General features: G+C 42.1%; 1 long non-coding RNA gene across 1 annotated transcript in view; it reads right to left on the minus strand.

Moving 5' to 3' along the window:
* Positions 1–1,926: 1,926 nt before the first annotated feature.
* The window catches only part of LOC134350116 (uncharacterized), a 40,435-nt gene continuing 27,598 nt past the window's right edge, over positions 1,927–14,763 (minus strand). Inside the window, exon 3 of the long non-coding RNA XR_010018819.1 lies at positions 1,927–2,414. This is a non-coding gene — a long non-coding RNA (uncharacterized LOC134350116). The remainder of the gene's footprint in view (positions 2,415–14,763) is intronic.

Consider the following 14,763-nt stretch of genomic DNA (forward strand, 5'->3'; position numbering starts at 1 on the left):
CAGACATGCCCCTTCAGGGAGGAACGTCAGAAGCAAAGACACACACTCAATATCTTAGGAACAGCTTCTTCCCCTCCACCATCAGGTTTCTGGATAGTTCCATGAATCCCTGGACACTATTCCACTTCAGCACTATTTATTGATTTATTTATTTACCTGTTGTAACTTATTGTGATTTTTATGCCTTGCACTGTTCTGCTGCCGCAGATCAACAGATTTCATGACATATTGTAAGTGATAATAAACCTGATTCGGATGTTTGTCCACAAATGTGAATAAATTTCTGCTTCGGAAGAAGCATATGAGGAGGAGTGGGTGGGAAGGAAGACTTTGAATGAAATGTTGCAAATTTCAGACAATTCCTTCAGTGTGTGCAGAGCATACACACAATGTATTTACAGAGAATACCCATCTTCAGATGCGAATATGTGGCTCCTTGGGGTTGTGGGGGATTTGCTTCCACCCTACATCTGTTCTGTGGGATTGGAGGTGGCCAAGGAAGCCAATGTGGCATCTATAGATTCTCCTAGAGCTGGAAAGTTGAAAAGTAAGAGATATATATGAACAGTTAGAAAGCAAATACATAATTTAATATAATTAACATTAAAAATGAACATTAATGAATTCATTTACAACAGGAGTATAGGAGTGTACTGAAAAGAGAATTTAGGAAAGTATCGAGAGAATATCAGAAGGAACTGCCAGGCAAGGTGAGGCAAAATCCCAAGAGACTTGGATATGGGTGAGATTTTTAATAGACATTTCTCTTTTTTTACTGTGGAGAAAGTAATGGCAGCTAAGCAAAATGGGGTAATGAGTGGTGTTATCTTGCACTATATACAAATTTATCAGGGAGAAGATATTGGAATCATAAAGTGGACAAATTTCCTGGCCTGGTGTATTCTCACACCCTGTGGCAAACTGGAGAAGCAATTGCGGAGGCCCTTGCAGAGTTTTTTGCTCTATCTCTGGCTGCAGGTGAGCATAGCAAAAACAAGTTGGGAAGCCCCTGGGCAGTGGTGGAGGGGATTCTTCAGGACAGGATCTACCAGTATTTGAGGGACAGGATCTGATTCAGCATAGTCAGCATGGTTTTTTCTGCACTGGAATTTGTATCAGACAAACCTCTTAGAGTTCTTCAAGGAGTTCACCAAGAGTAGATGATGGTAGGACGGTGGGTATTGTCTGTACGGACCTTAGCGAGGCGTTTGACGAGGTCCCTCATGGCAGGCTAGTCTGGATAGTAGGAAGCAGAGGATAATGGTCAATGGTTCTTTCTCAGACCGGAGACCTGTCCCACACACCTAGTTGGAGCCATTTGTGTTTGTAATTTATATAAACAATTTGGATGTGAATGCCCAAGGCATATTTAGTAAGTCTGTGGATAATACTGCTGGTTTTGTAGATAGTGTAGAATGTTATGAAAAATGACAGGGATATCTTGATCTTTGAGGTATCTGGGCTGAGGAATGACAAATGGCCTTCAATTCAGATAAATGTGAGATATTGCATTTTAGGAGATCAAACCTGGGTAGGACTTACATAATGAGGTAGGGTACAGGCCAATGTAAGTGTATAGTTCGAGGACAGCAGTGCCAAGGATAGATAGAGCATGAGGAAGACAGTATACTGGTCTTCATCAGTCAGGGCATTGAGTATTAGAAATGATAATTTATGTGAGGCTGCACTTCAAAGGTTCAAAGTTTCAAAGATACAATTTAATGTCAGAGAAATGTATACAATATACATCCTGAAATGCCTTTTCTTCACAAACATCTATAAAAACAGAGAAGTGCCCCAAAGAATGAACAACAGTTAAATGCAAAAACCCCAAATTCCCCTCCAGCTCCCCCCTCCCATGTGTAAGCAGCAGTAAGCAACAATCCACCCCCCAGCAAAAAAAGAGCACCGGCTACCAAGCACAAACATGAACTAGGCAATAACAAAGACACATACCTTGTAGTTACCCCAAAGACTATCGCATTTCATCTGGCATTATACAAACCACAGGTTCTCTCTCTCCTTAATAAGGGAGAGGGAGGTGTCCCCCATTTTCACAGCAAGCAGGAGACATAACAACAACCCACTGGTTTACGATGTTAAAAAGTCCGTTTCGCTGCTTTTTTAAGAACTTTGTGCCTGAAGATCGCACAAATCTCGGGTCTTCAGGCCCACAGTGAAAGATTTTCTGGCCTCCCCGACAACACAGGAGTCTCCTGTCATGACACCGACCCTCGATCCATCCGTCTCCAGAGCCCCGAGATCTTAGGCTTTTGAATTCGAGCTGGACTCTCAGGCTGAACCCTTGGCGTGCCAAACAGCAATGGCCAGTCCTGAAACACTGAGAACGGGTCCTATTCCCGCAAAGAACCAAAGTCGGCATGTAACTCCAGGTCAGGGTCTTCAAAAGAACCCTGAAAGGGAAAAATAAAGATATTAAAGATGGAAATAGAGCTGTTTCCGAAGATGCAAGTAAAGGAGTCACCGTTTAGCGCTATCTTAACTCCACCTCCAACTTGGAGTATTATGTACAGTTTTGGTCACGCTGTTATAGGAAAAATGTTATTGAACAAGAAATATTTACCAGGATTGTACCTGGGTTTGTTTATTTTTTTATTGAGATACAGTGCAGAATCAGCCCTTCCAGCCCTTCAATCTGCACCACCCAGCAAGCACCAAATTAACTCTAGACTAATCACGGGACAATTTATAATGACCAATTAACATACCAACCAGTACATCTTTGGACTGTGCAAGGAAACCCATGCATCCTGGGGAGAACATATAATCTCCTTACAGACAGTGACTGGCATTGAACCCAGGTCACGGGTACTGTAAGGTATTGTGCTAACCACTACTCTACCATAAATTTATAAATATATAAAGTGGAAGAGGGTGGCCACAGTCAACGTAGGTCCCTTGGAAGATGAGAAGAGGAAATTGATATTGGGTGATAAGGAAATGGCTGAGGCATTGAACGATTATTTTGTGTCGGTCTTCATGGTGGAGGACACGTCTAATATGCCAAAGAAGGATGTTATGGACAAACTGGGAGGTGACGACCTCGATAAGATCACTGTCACTAAAGAGATGGTGATGAGCAAACTAGAGGGCCTGACGGCAGATGATTCCCCTGGTCCTGATGGGATGCATTCCAGGGTGCTGAAGGAATTGGTGGAGGTTATAATAGACGCGTTGGTAATCATTTATCAAAAGTCTCTAGACTCTGAGCAGGTTCGGGCAGATTGGGAGACAGCAAATGTCACACCACTATTTAAAAAAGGTTGTAGGCAAAAGATAGGCAACTATAGGCCAGTTAGGTTGACATCTGTAGTCGGGAAAATGCTTCAAGCTGTCATTAAGGAGAAAATAGCGAAACATTCAGCAAGGAGTGGTTCCATTAGACAGATGCAGCATGGATTCAGAAAGGCCAGGTCCTGTTTGACAAACTTACTTGAGTTCCTTGAGGACATAATGAGTGTAGTGGATAGAGGGGAACAGGTGGATGTTGTATACTTGGATTTCCAGAAGGCGTTTGATAAGGTGCCGCACAAGAGACTTATAAATAAGATACGGATGCATGGAGTCGGAGGAAGTGTTTTGGCATGGATAGTGGATTTGTTAACTAATAGAAGGCAGAGAGTTGGTATAAATGGGTGTTACTCCGGTTGGCAGTCAGTGGTGAGTGGGGTGCCGCAGGGATCGGTACTAGGCCCGCAGCTGTTTACCATTTACATTGATGATTTGGAAGAGGGGACTGAGTGTAGCATAGCAAAATTTGCTGATGACACTAAACTGAGTGGAAAAGCAAATTGTACAGAGGATGTGGAGAGTCTGCAGAGGGCCAAGGTCTGGTAGATGGAATACAACACTGGTAAATGTGAGATCATCCACTTTGGAAGGAATAATAGAAGAACAGATTATTATTTAAATGGTGAAAGATTGCAGCATGCTGTTGTGCAGAGGGACTTGGGAGTGCTTGTCAATGAATCGCAAAAAGTTGCCTTGCAGGTACAACAGGTTATTAAGAAGGCAAACGGAATGTTGGCCCTCATTGCTAGAGGGATTGAATTCAAGAGCAGGGAGGTCATGCTGCAACTATACAGGGTACTGGTGAGACCACACCTGGAGTACTGTGTGCAGTTCTAGTCTCCATACTTGAGGAAGGGTATACTAGCTTTGGAGGCAGTGCGGAGGTGGTTCACCAGATTGATTCCAGGGATGAAGGGGATCACATGAGGAGAGATTGAGTCGCCTGGGACTATACTCTCTGGAATTCAGAAGAATGAGAGGAGATCTTATAGAAACATACAAAATTTTGAAAGGGATAGATAAGATAGAAGTAGGAAATTTGTTTCCATTGGTAGGTGAGCCTTGAACTAGGGGACATTGCCTCAAGGTTTAGGGGAGAAGATTTAGGGCGGAAATAAGGAGAAACTGTTTTTCCCAGAGAGTGGTGAATCAAATTACGGTATTGTTTTGCACTGTTGTAACTATATGTTATAATTATGTGGTTTTTGTTAATTTTTAAGTTGTTTTGTCATGTGTTTCCATGATATCAGTCTGGAAAAACGTTGTATCATTTCTTAATGCATGCATTACTAAATGACAATAAAAGGGGACTGCATGACCTCATAATCTAATCTGTGCAATTCTAGGCCCAGGGAAGCAGTTCAGGTTTCTTCACTAAATATATTTAAGATACAGTTAGATAAATTTTTACATTGTGGAGGGATTAAGGATTGTGGGGAAAAGGCAGGTAGATGGAGCTGAGTTTACAGACAGATCAGCCATGATCTTATTGAATAGCAGGGCAGACTCGATGGGCCGGATGGCCTACTCCTGCTCCTATTTCTTATGTTCGTATGCCATCTGAAAGGTAGTGTACACTAGGGCTCTATTCCCTAGAACAGAGGAGATTGATAGAGGTTTATAAGATCATGAGGGGCATAGAAAGGGTGGAGAATATTGTCATCTTCCTCAGGGAAGGTCTGCTAAAAACAAGAGGGCATACATTTAATATCAGAGGTGAGAGGTGACATAAAGGAAAGTTTCTTCAGTCAAAGGCTGATGCTTATTTGGCATCTGATGCCAGAAATAGTGATTCAAGTGGATTCATTGAAAAGTCATCCAGATAAGTCAATGGATTGGAGAGAGTTGGAGCACTGTAGGCTAAACCAGGACAATTGGGCTGGCTTACTGAATAACACAGTCAGGGGAATGTGCCGGGCCAAGCGGCCTATTTCCATGCTGTATACCTCTATGGCTATATAGCATATTTAATTGATAACTGTAAATTAATTAGACCAGTGGCGTGCCTCAGGGATCTGTTCTGGGATCCCTACTTTTCGTGATTTTTATAAATAACCTGGATGAGGAAGTGGAGGGATGGGTTAGTAAATTTGCTGATGACATAAAGGTTGGGGGTGTTGTAGACAGTGTGGAGGGCTGTCAGAGGTTACAGTGGGACATCGATAGGATGCAAAACTGGGCTGAGAAATGGCAGGGGAGTTCAACCTAGACAAGTTTGAGGTGGTTCATTTTGGTAGGTCAAATATGATGGCAGAACATAGTATTAATGGTAAGACTCTTGGCAGTGTGGAGGATCAGAGGGATCTTGGGGTCCGAGTCCATAGGACACTCAAAGCTGCTGCGCAGGTTGAGTCTGTGGTTAAAAAGACATACGGTGCATTGGCCTTCATCAATCATTGGACTAAGTTTAAGAGCCAAGAGGTACTGTTGCAACCATATAGGACCCTGGTCAGATCCCACTTGGAGTACTGTGCAGAGTTCTGGTCACTTCACTACAGGAAGGATGTGCAAACCATAGAAAGGGTGCAGAGGAGACTTAAAAGGACTTTGCCTGGATTGGGGAGCATGCCTTATGAGAATAGGTTGAGTGAACTCGGCCTTTCCTCCTTAGAGCAACGGAGGATGAAGGTGACCTGACAGAGGTGTATAAGATGATGAGAGGCATTGATCATGTGGATAGTCAGAGGCTTTTTCCCAGGGCTGAAATGGCTAGCATGAGAGGGCACAGTTTTAAGATGCTTGGAAATAGGTACAGAGGAAATATCAGGTGTAAGTTTTTTTACGCAGAGAGTGGTGAGTGCGTGGAATGGGCTGCCGGCGACTGTGGTGGAGGCAGATAAGATTGGGTCTTTTAAGAGACTCCTGGATAGGTACATGGAGCGTTGAAAAATAGAGGGCTATGGGTAACCTTAGGTAATTTCTAAGTAAGTGTATCTGTGGTCCAAAAGGCCTGTATTGTGCTGTAGGTTTTCTATGTTTTTATGTTTCTCTGATACCAATAACGAGAATAAATGAAAGACAGCAATCATATCCAAATGAAAATGCACCAGTTCCAGATGTAAACCTGAGTGGCCACACATGAACTGAATCTGTGTCCAGGTCACACCAAAGCTCCTGTGACTCAGTGGGTGTCTAGAAGAGAAGTAAGAGGCTAGGGATGTTCACGTCTGACTTCCACACTTCTGCACTGAAGTGGCCAGGTGCAGATGCCCATTAGACTTGGGGACTCAGAAAGCTGTGTGCCAGCAATTCTCTATAGACCTATTACCTGGCTGCAAGTGTGATCCAGCCTGATAGTCTTAAATTCTTATGCTGCTGCCTAATAAGCAGCATTATTATCTAACCTCATTATACAAAGAATCTGCTTTAGCTCCAGAACCACCTTCAGTTTCCTTGCCAAGGAATCCATAACTTTTCTGGTCACAGCTGTGTCTGTCCCTCTCTGTCCTTGTCTCTGTGGGGAGGAGTCCTGCGTCCTGCCCAGGAGTTGCCTCAAAGTACCCTTGCCCTGTCATGCCCTCGTCTGGCCTTGAGGATCCCAAGCCTCGTCATGTCTTCATCTGGCCTCGAGGATCTCAAGCCTCGTCGCGCCTTCGCCTGGCCTCCAGGGGCCCAAGCCCCGCCGCGCCTTTGCCTGGCCTCCAGGGACCCAAGCCCCGTCGCGCCTTCGCCTGGTTTTGGGGTCCAAGCCCAAGTCAAGACCCAGGTTCTGGGTCCCTGTCCAGTCTCTGGCTCGGAGTCCACACCCAGGCTCCTTGTTCCCAGTCCCTCATCCTGGCCCTGCTTCCCCAGCCTAGTCTGTGTTCCTGACCCTACTCCTAGTCTGTGTCCTGTCCTGTCATTTAGTTTTGTCCTGTCCTGTTCCTAGTACTTCAGTGTCCGTGTCTTGCATTTGGGTCTGTTCCCAACGCTTCCCCCCCCCCCCGCCCATTATGACACTGAGGCTTTTTCTCAGGGCTGGAATGGCTAGCACAAGAGGGCACAGTTTTAAGGTGCTTGGAAGTAGGTCCAGAGGAGATGTCAGGGGTATGTTTTTTTCTCAGAGTGGTGAGTGCATGGAATGGGCTGCCGGTGACTGGTGGATGTCTGATACAATAGGGTCCTTTAAGAGACTCCTGGACAAGTACATGGAGCTCAGAAAAATAGAGGGCTATGGGTAACCTCAGGAAGTTTCTAAGGTAAGGACATGTTCAGCACAGCTTTGTGGGCCGAAGGGCCTGTATTGTGCTGTAGGTTTTCTATGTTTCTATATAACCCTTGGGTAAGAGTGACCATAATATGGTGGAATTCTTCATTAAAATGGAGAGTGATATAGTTAATTCAGTAACAAAGGTTCTGAACTTAAAGAAGGGTAACTTTGAAGGTATGAGACATGAATTAGCTAAGATAGACTGGCAAATGATACTTAAAGGGTTGACAGTGAATATGCAATGGCAAGCATTTAAGGATCGTATGGATGAACTACAATAATTGTTCATCCCAGTTTGGCAAAAGAATAAACCAGGGAAGGTAGTGCACCCGTGGCTGACAAGAGAAATTAGGGATAGTATCAATTCCAAAGAAGAAACATACAAATTAGCCAGAAAAAGCGGCTCACCTGAGGATTGGGAGAAATTCAGAGTCCAGCAGAGGAGGACAAAGGGCTTATTTAGGAAAGGGAAAAAAGATTATGAGAGAAAGCTGGCAGGGAACATAAAAGCTGACTGTAAAAGCTTTTATAGATATGTGAAAAAGAAAGATTGGTTAAGACAAGTGTAGGTCCCCTACAGACAGAAACAGGTGAATTGATTATGGGGAGCAAGGACATGGCAGACGAATTGAATAACTACTTTGGTTCTGTCTTCACTAAGGAGGACATAAATAATCTTCCAGAAATAGTAGGGTACAGAGGGTCCAGTGAGATGGAGGAACTGAGGGAAATACAAGCTAGTAGGGAAGTGGTGTTAGGTAAATTGAAGGGATTAAAGGCAGATAACTTCCCAGGGCCAGATGCTCTGCATCCCAGAGTGCTTAAGGAAGTAGCCCAAGAAATAGTGGATGCATTAGTGATAATTTTTCAAAACTCTTTAGATTCTGGATTAGTTCCTGAGGATTGGAGGGTGGCTAATGTAACCCCGCTTTTTAACAAAGGAGGGAGAGAGAAACCAGGGAATTATAGACCGGTAAGCCTGACATTGGTGGTGGGGAAAATGCTAGAGTCAGTTATCAAAGATGTGATAACAGCACATTTGGAAAGCGGTGAAATCATCGGACAAGGTCAGTATGGATTTGTGAAAGGAAAATCATGTCTGACGAACCTCATAGAATTTTTTGAGGATGTAACTAGTAGAGTGGATAGGAGAGAACCAGTGGATGTGGTATATTTGGATTTTCAAAAGGCTTTTGACAAGGTCCCACACAGGAGATTAGTGTGCAAACTTAAAGCACACGGTATTGGGGGTATGGTATTGATGTGGATAGAGAATTGGTTGGCAGACAGGAAGCAAAGAGTGGGAATAAACAGGACCTTTTCAGAATGGGAGGCAGTGACTAGTGGGGTACCGCAAGGCTCAGTGCTGGGACCCCAGTTGTTTACAATATATATTAATGACTTAGACGAGGGAATTAAATGCAGCATCTCCAAGTTTGCGGATGACACGAAGCTGGGTGGCAGTATTAGCTGTAAGGAGGATGCTAAGAAGATGCAGGGTGACTTGGATAGGTTAGGTGAGTGGGCAAATTCATGGCAGATGCAATTTAATGTGGATAAATGTGAGGTTATCCACTTTGGTGGCAAGAACAGGAAAACATTATTAACTAAATGGTGGCCAATTAGGAAAAGGGGAGGTGCAACGAGACCTGGGTGTCATTGTACACCAGTCATTGAAAGTGGGCACGCAGGTACAGCAGGCGGTGAAAAAGGCGAATGGTAAGCTGGCATTCATAGCAAGAGGATTCGAGTACAGGAGCAGGGAGGTACTACTGCAGTTGTACAAGGCCTTGTTGAAACCACACCTGGAGTATTGTGTGCAGTTTTGGTCCCCTAATCTGACGAAAGACATTCTTGCCATAGAGGGAGTACAAAGAAGGTTCACCAGATTGAGTCCTGGGATGGCAGGACTTTCATATGATGAAAGACTGGATCGACTAGGCTTATACTCTCTGGAATTTAGAAGATTGAGGAGGGGATCTTATTGAAATGTATAAAATTCTAAATGGATTGGACAGGCTAGATGCAGGAAGATTGTTCCCGATGTTGGGGAGGTCCAGACCGAGGGTCACAGTATGAGGATAAAGGGGAAGCCTTTTAGGACCGAGATGAGGAAAAACTTCTTCACACAGAGAGTGGTGAATCTGTGGAATTCTCTGCCACAGGAAACAGTTGAGGCCAGTTCATTGGCTATATTTAAGAGGGAGTTAGATATGGCCCTTGTGGCTAAAGGGATGATGGGGTATGGAGAGAAGGCAGGTACAGGGTTCTGAGTTGGATGATCAGCCATGATCGTACTGAATGGCGGTGCAGGCTCGAAGGGCCGAATGGCCTACTCCTGCACCTATTTTCTGTGTTTCTATGTTTATCCACCTTGATCCGTTCTTAATATTTATGCATTTTATCCTTGTGAACAAAAATTAGATATGACATTTATGTTGTTTCCCTTACTTCAGCATAAAATAAAAAATAGAACTGAGGATTAAAGTTGTAATGTGTTATTTCACTCACACTATGCTACTAATTCTGGCTTGTCTTTAGTACCTTTTAAGATACTGTGGCATTGCTATTTATGATGATGAATAACATTGACAAATTTGATTTGTGCTGGAAGTCAGGCAATGGGATTGTGATTTACAGCTAACTGGCATTTTTATAGTCGGATGCAGGGGCAAACAAATTTGCACAGGAAACAGTGCTATCTTACAGTTAACATAAGAGTACCTCCTGGGCCTAATTGCATGAATTACCTGCTTCATTTCTAGCTACCCAATGCTGACTGAGTACCTTTTGAAAGAGGTCCTTTGTTGTTGCATTCAGCAATGGAACAATGACTTTGTGTTTGTGATTTTCTGGAAGCTGTGTCTAAATATGGTTGAGGACAGATCTAATCTGTTATCTACCCACAATAGTCCAGACAAAGAGCTGAATGACAGCAGAATGAAGTTGCAACAGGAATAATCAAACCAAGGACATGAGCAGTGTGCCATAGGAGTATTAGTTATCTCAGGGGTGCAGTCAATGTCAGTGAATACATCAAACCACACCTTGCAGCCACTGTGCCACTGATAAATCACATTGCTCAATGTTCCATAACATCACTGCTGACCTATCAACGGTTGCTATCTATCAGAGCTCATAACTCTCTTTCAAGTATCTTTTGTTTAATTTCAATGCTAAAACCTATGTACTTCTACATATTGCCAGCTGTTCAACCATGGCAGACACCACTGTCATTGTACTGCAATGTTTAATTCTAAAACGCCAGCATCATTATAAACCCTGCCATTGTGTCTATCTCCATTCCGATGATCAAGAACTCTGATCTAACCAGACAATATCAGGTGCAGAGAATGGTAGTAATGGAGGAGGCATGCAGTCACCACATCAAATCTCAATACTTTATATAGTGGTGAGCTGAAAGATCTGTTCATGGCAGATCATGGGACATTCATGGTCTTTTTCCAGGATAAGGGGAGAGGGTAGTCCTACTGCCACATTTTTCAGAAGGCAAAGTTGCATAAGTTTTCCTATTGAAGATCTTGATGAGGGAGCAAAGGGAAGACAACTACACAATGAAATGGTAAGTACTCTGCTGCCAGCTTGCTTCTGTGTTCAAAGCAAGTCCGAGAGTATCCTGCTACACCGGGCATCTGATCCACAACACAGTGAAGGTGCTATTCCAGAGATACTACAGTAATTCCATGGAACATGCATACGAGACTTTGATGCTGTAGCTTGTGATATGTCTGTGTAGTCCAATACCATGACTTGTCAACTCAGAGCTACCGATGTTCTTCTCTGGTCATCAGCAAACTTCTCCACCACAAGTAAACAGTGTTCCATGGATCTCACTGAAGCTACTAGGGCTGTAGTGCTCACGTCATATGTACTTATCTGTCCTGATAATATCAGAGTATGCTCTCTTTAAATAATTGATTCATATAAGCATATACAATAACACCATTTTAAATGTCTGGGGAGATTCACTATCTCAAGATGAGATGATCTGTATTAAGAATGCTACGTTCCATTCCTCTGTAAAGCCTACATGTTGTCCATGTCATATTACATGTCATGAACAACATTATTTTCTAAAGATTGGAGAAAATCTATTGCTTGAAAATGCAAATTTGTCAGCTGCTCCCTACCTGCCTGGCTGGAAGGGGCCTCCAAACATTTCCTCCTTCCTTCCTTATCTTTCTCCAGTTCATCCTCCTCCATATTATTTATTGCTTCCTCTCTGTGGGTAAATCCAATAATTGTCAGGTAGTAATGAATGCAACATATGAAAGCAAACTGGCTCTGGGCTGCACTTTCAATGGAAGCAGAGCCCGAGGATATTGGCATTCTAAGTAACTGAAGACTACTGTACTGCATTCACATATAATTATCCCCTGTGTGCAGGATTCAGATGGCTGTGCTGGCCATCCAGATGACCTGGAGCTCAGGAACCTTCACTTGGCCCAAGGACCCAAGATTTCATCTGAAGTAGGGTCAATAGACTGCTGATTCAAAGGAAAACTGTTTTCTCTCTTGTTATCAGGCATTCACCATTATCCCTTTCTGGACAAAGCCAGACAGCAGATGGATATTAATGGAGTCATATCAATTCTAGTATATCTCAGGATTTAGATGTGAAAGTCTGAAGTTGTCAATGGTTACTTACACCATTGGGATGTTAGCTACTCTAGTGTCCTTATTTTCCTGTTTCTGTCTCTTCAAGGAGGTAATACACCTAGCTCTCTTTGTGTACAGAGTTTCTGTAACCTTTCTGGGGAGAAAAAGCTAGACGGTAAGAATTCAAAGCAGAAATGACAGGTAGGCCTGTGGTGAAGTTACAGCTTTCAAGTGGTTTCTTTGAAGACCTTTTCAATGAAGTAATCACCTTAGGAATTGCTCCTGTCTCAAGTTAATGCAAGTGAAATTCTCCCTGGGAAGCACTTTGTGCATATTTCTTCTTGACAAGAGTACTTTTTTTACTGTCCCTTTCCTCTCTTTTCTAGCATGTAACTCTGTTTTGTGCTTCTCTTTAATTTCCATGTCACACTGAAGGTCCAAGTTACACTTATCCTTTTAATCATTGATAAACATATCTGTAATAATCTTTTTAAATAGCACACATTGATTGGCTGAGGTGGTGAGAGGAGGGGGTTCTCTGTTAGCTCACTCTGTATCCTTAACAACAAGGTTAATGTTAGACAAGAACAGATATCACAATCTCTCGACTTCCAATGCACATGCCAGTGCCAAATTTATCATGAGGTAACGCTGAAAATATGCACTCAAGAAATTTGAAACAAATAGTGTAGAAACAATGTGTGATATGGATAGGAATTTCATGGCCTAAGTACTTCATTCTTATTCTGACCTCTCTGCTTGTTAAATAACATGACCCATGAATGTAGCAATAGCATCCCCTTGTGATCTGGACAGGATATTTGTATCTTTTTCAATTTTCTCATTCTTCCCATAGCTCCGTTTGAAATGTATTTCTGTTTAGTACGAAGACAACTTTGTGTGTACATTAATAATGAATAAAAAATGGAGGTTTATCAAAGGTTAAGTAAACTGATATATATGTTACCTAGCCTGAGATCATTCGATGTTCTTTCAGAGAAGGGGCCACTTCAGCTAAACAAAACTAAATTGCTTCCTCTGTTTTCTGCCCACAATGGTTAACATTGTACATCACTTCATTTTCTGTTTCTACTATCCTATAGACCTCTGCACCCATGCACCATAATCCATATTTCCAATAAATTCTCTGTCTCTGTTTCTCTGTTTGCATTACTTATTGAGTTTTAATATCTATGTTTCTTACTGTAATTTATAGATTTTATTATGATGTATTACATGTACTGATACCACATAACATCACACTTCATGATGTTTGCCAGTGATATTAAACCTGATTCTGATTCTAATTCAAAATAAAGTAGTTCCATAAGATACTTACTTTTATTCAAGGGTTTTGTGGCTTTTTTTGTTACAATAGTATTTAATTTAGTTTGGAGATACAACACAGAAACAGGCCAGTCTGGACCAACATGCCCGCGCCGACCAATTACACCCATGTGACCAATTAACCTACTAACATGCATGTCATGTCATTGGAATGTGGGAGGAAACCTGAGCACCCGGAGGAAATCCATGCAGTCATGTGGGAAACATATAAGCTCCTTACAGCCAGTGTCAGGAATTGAACCCCAGTCAGTGTCACTACAAAGCAATGCGCTAACTGCTACATTACCATGCTGCCCAAATATCAATACCTCAATGGAACTGTGTTGTCAAAACTATATCAAAGCTAAGCATACAAAATGCTGCTGGAACTCAGCAAGCTAGGCAGTATCTGTGGAAAAGAGTAAACAGTCGACATTTCAGGACTGATGAAGAATCATGGCCTGAAACGTTGACTGTTTTACTTTTTTCTGAAGATGCTGCCTGGCCTGTTGAGTTCTTCCAGCATCCTGTGTATTGCTTGAACTACAAGTTTCTGCAGATTTTCCTGTGTTTGTACCATACTAAAGCTCCTGTTTAAAGAAATAGAGTGGATCTAAGTTAAAATGCTGGCATTGAAAGAAACTCGATACTTTGTTAGCTGCTTTTCAAAATATAAGCTAATGATCAGTATAAAATGGATCTGTTTGCTACCTGGCTTTGATGTCCAATATGAAGATTGATATGAAGTTAATAAGTTGAATTTATGTTTAAGTTCACTTTTTGCAATTGTCATAATTCAACTTCATACAATTACACAAAATAGAAAGGATACATAATATATTCCAAAACTAAGCTTTTGCTTTATTAATTCATAAAATATGGACGATATTATATGGGTTGAAGTTTATTTCCTACTTCTAATTGCACTGAATCAATGAGACAGATAAGAATCACTGTACTGGAGACACATAAACCAGGGTAAGGATGCCAAAATGTCTCTGGAGGAAACATTGAATTGGATGAATTATAACAATGATCTTGTAGTTGCCCAGCTAACACTGCTGATCCTATGTAAATATTATATTTATTTATTTAGCTTAAGATTTCTTCCAATTATATTCCCCAGTACCATGGTGGGAGTTTATCTCAGATCTTCCATAGTCCAGATGCTAGCTCAGTAACTTAACACTGTGCTTCCATTCCCACAACTTACTATGATAAACCTGAATAAATTTTCAATTTTCTTTTGGAAATCTAACTACTTTCCTAAAGCAAAAGCTCTCTTGGCTTCTGCCTTAATAAAGATGTTCTTTTGT

The sequence above is a fragment of the Mobula hypostoma genome, chromosome 8, assembly GCF_963921235.1.
Source record: "Mobula hypostoma chromosome 8, sMobHyp1.1, whole genome shotgun sequence".
NCBI lineage: Eukaryota > Metazoa > Chordata > Chondrichthyes > Myliobatiformes > Myliobatidae > Mobula > Mobula hypostoma.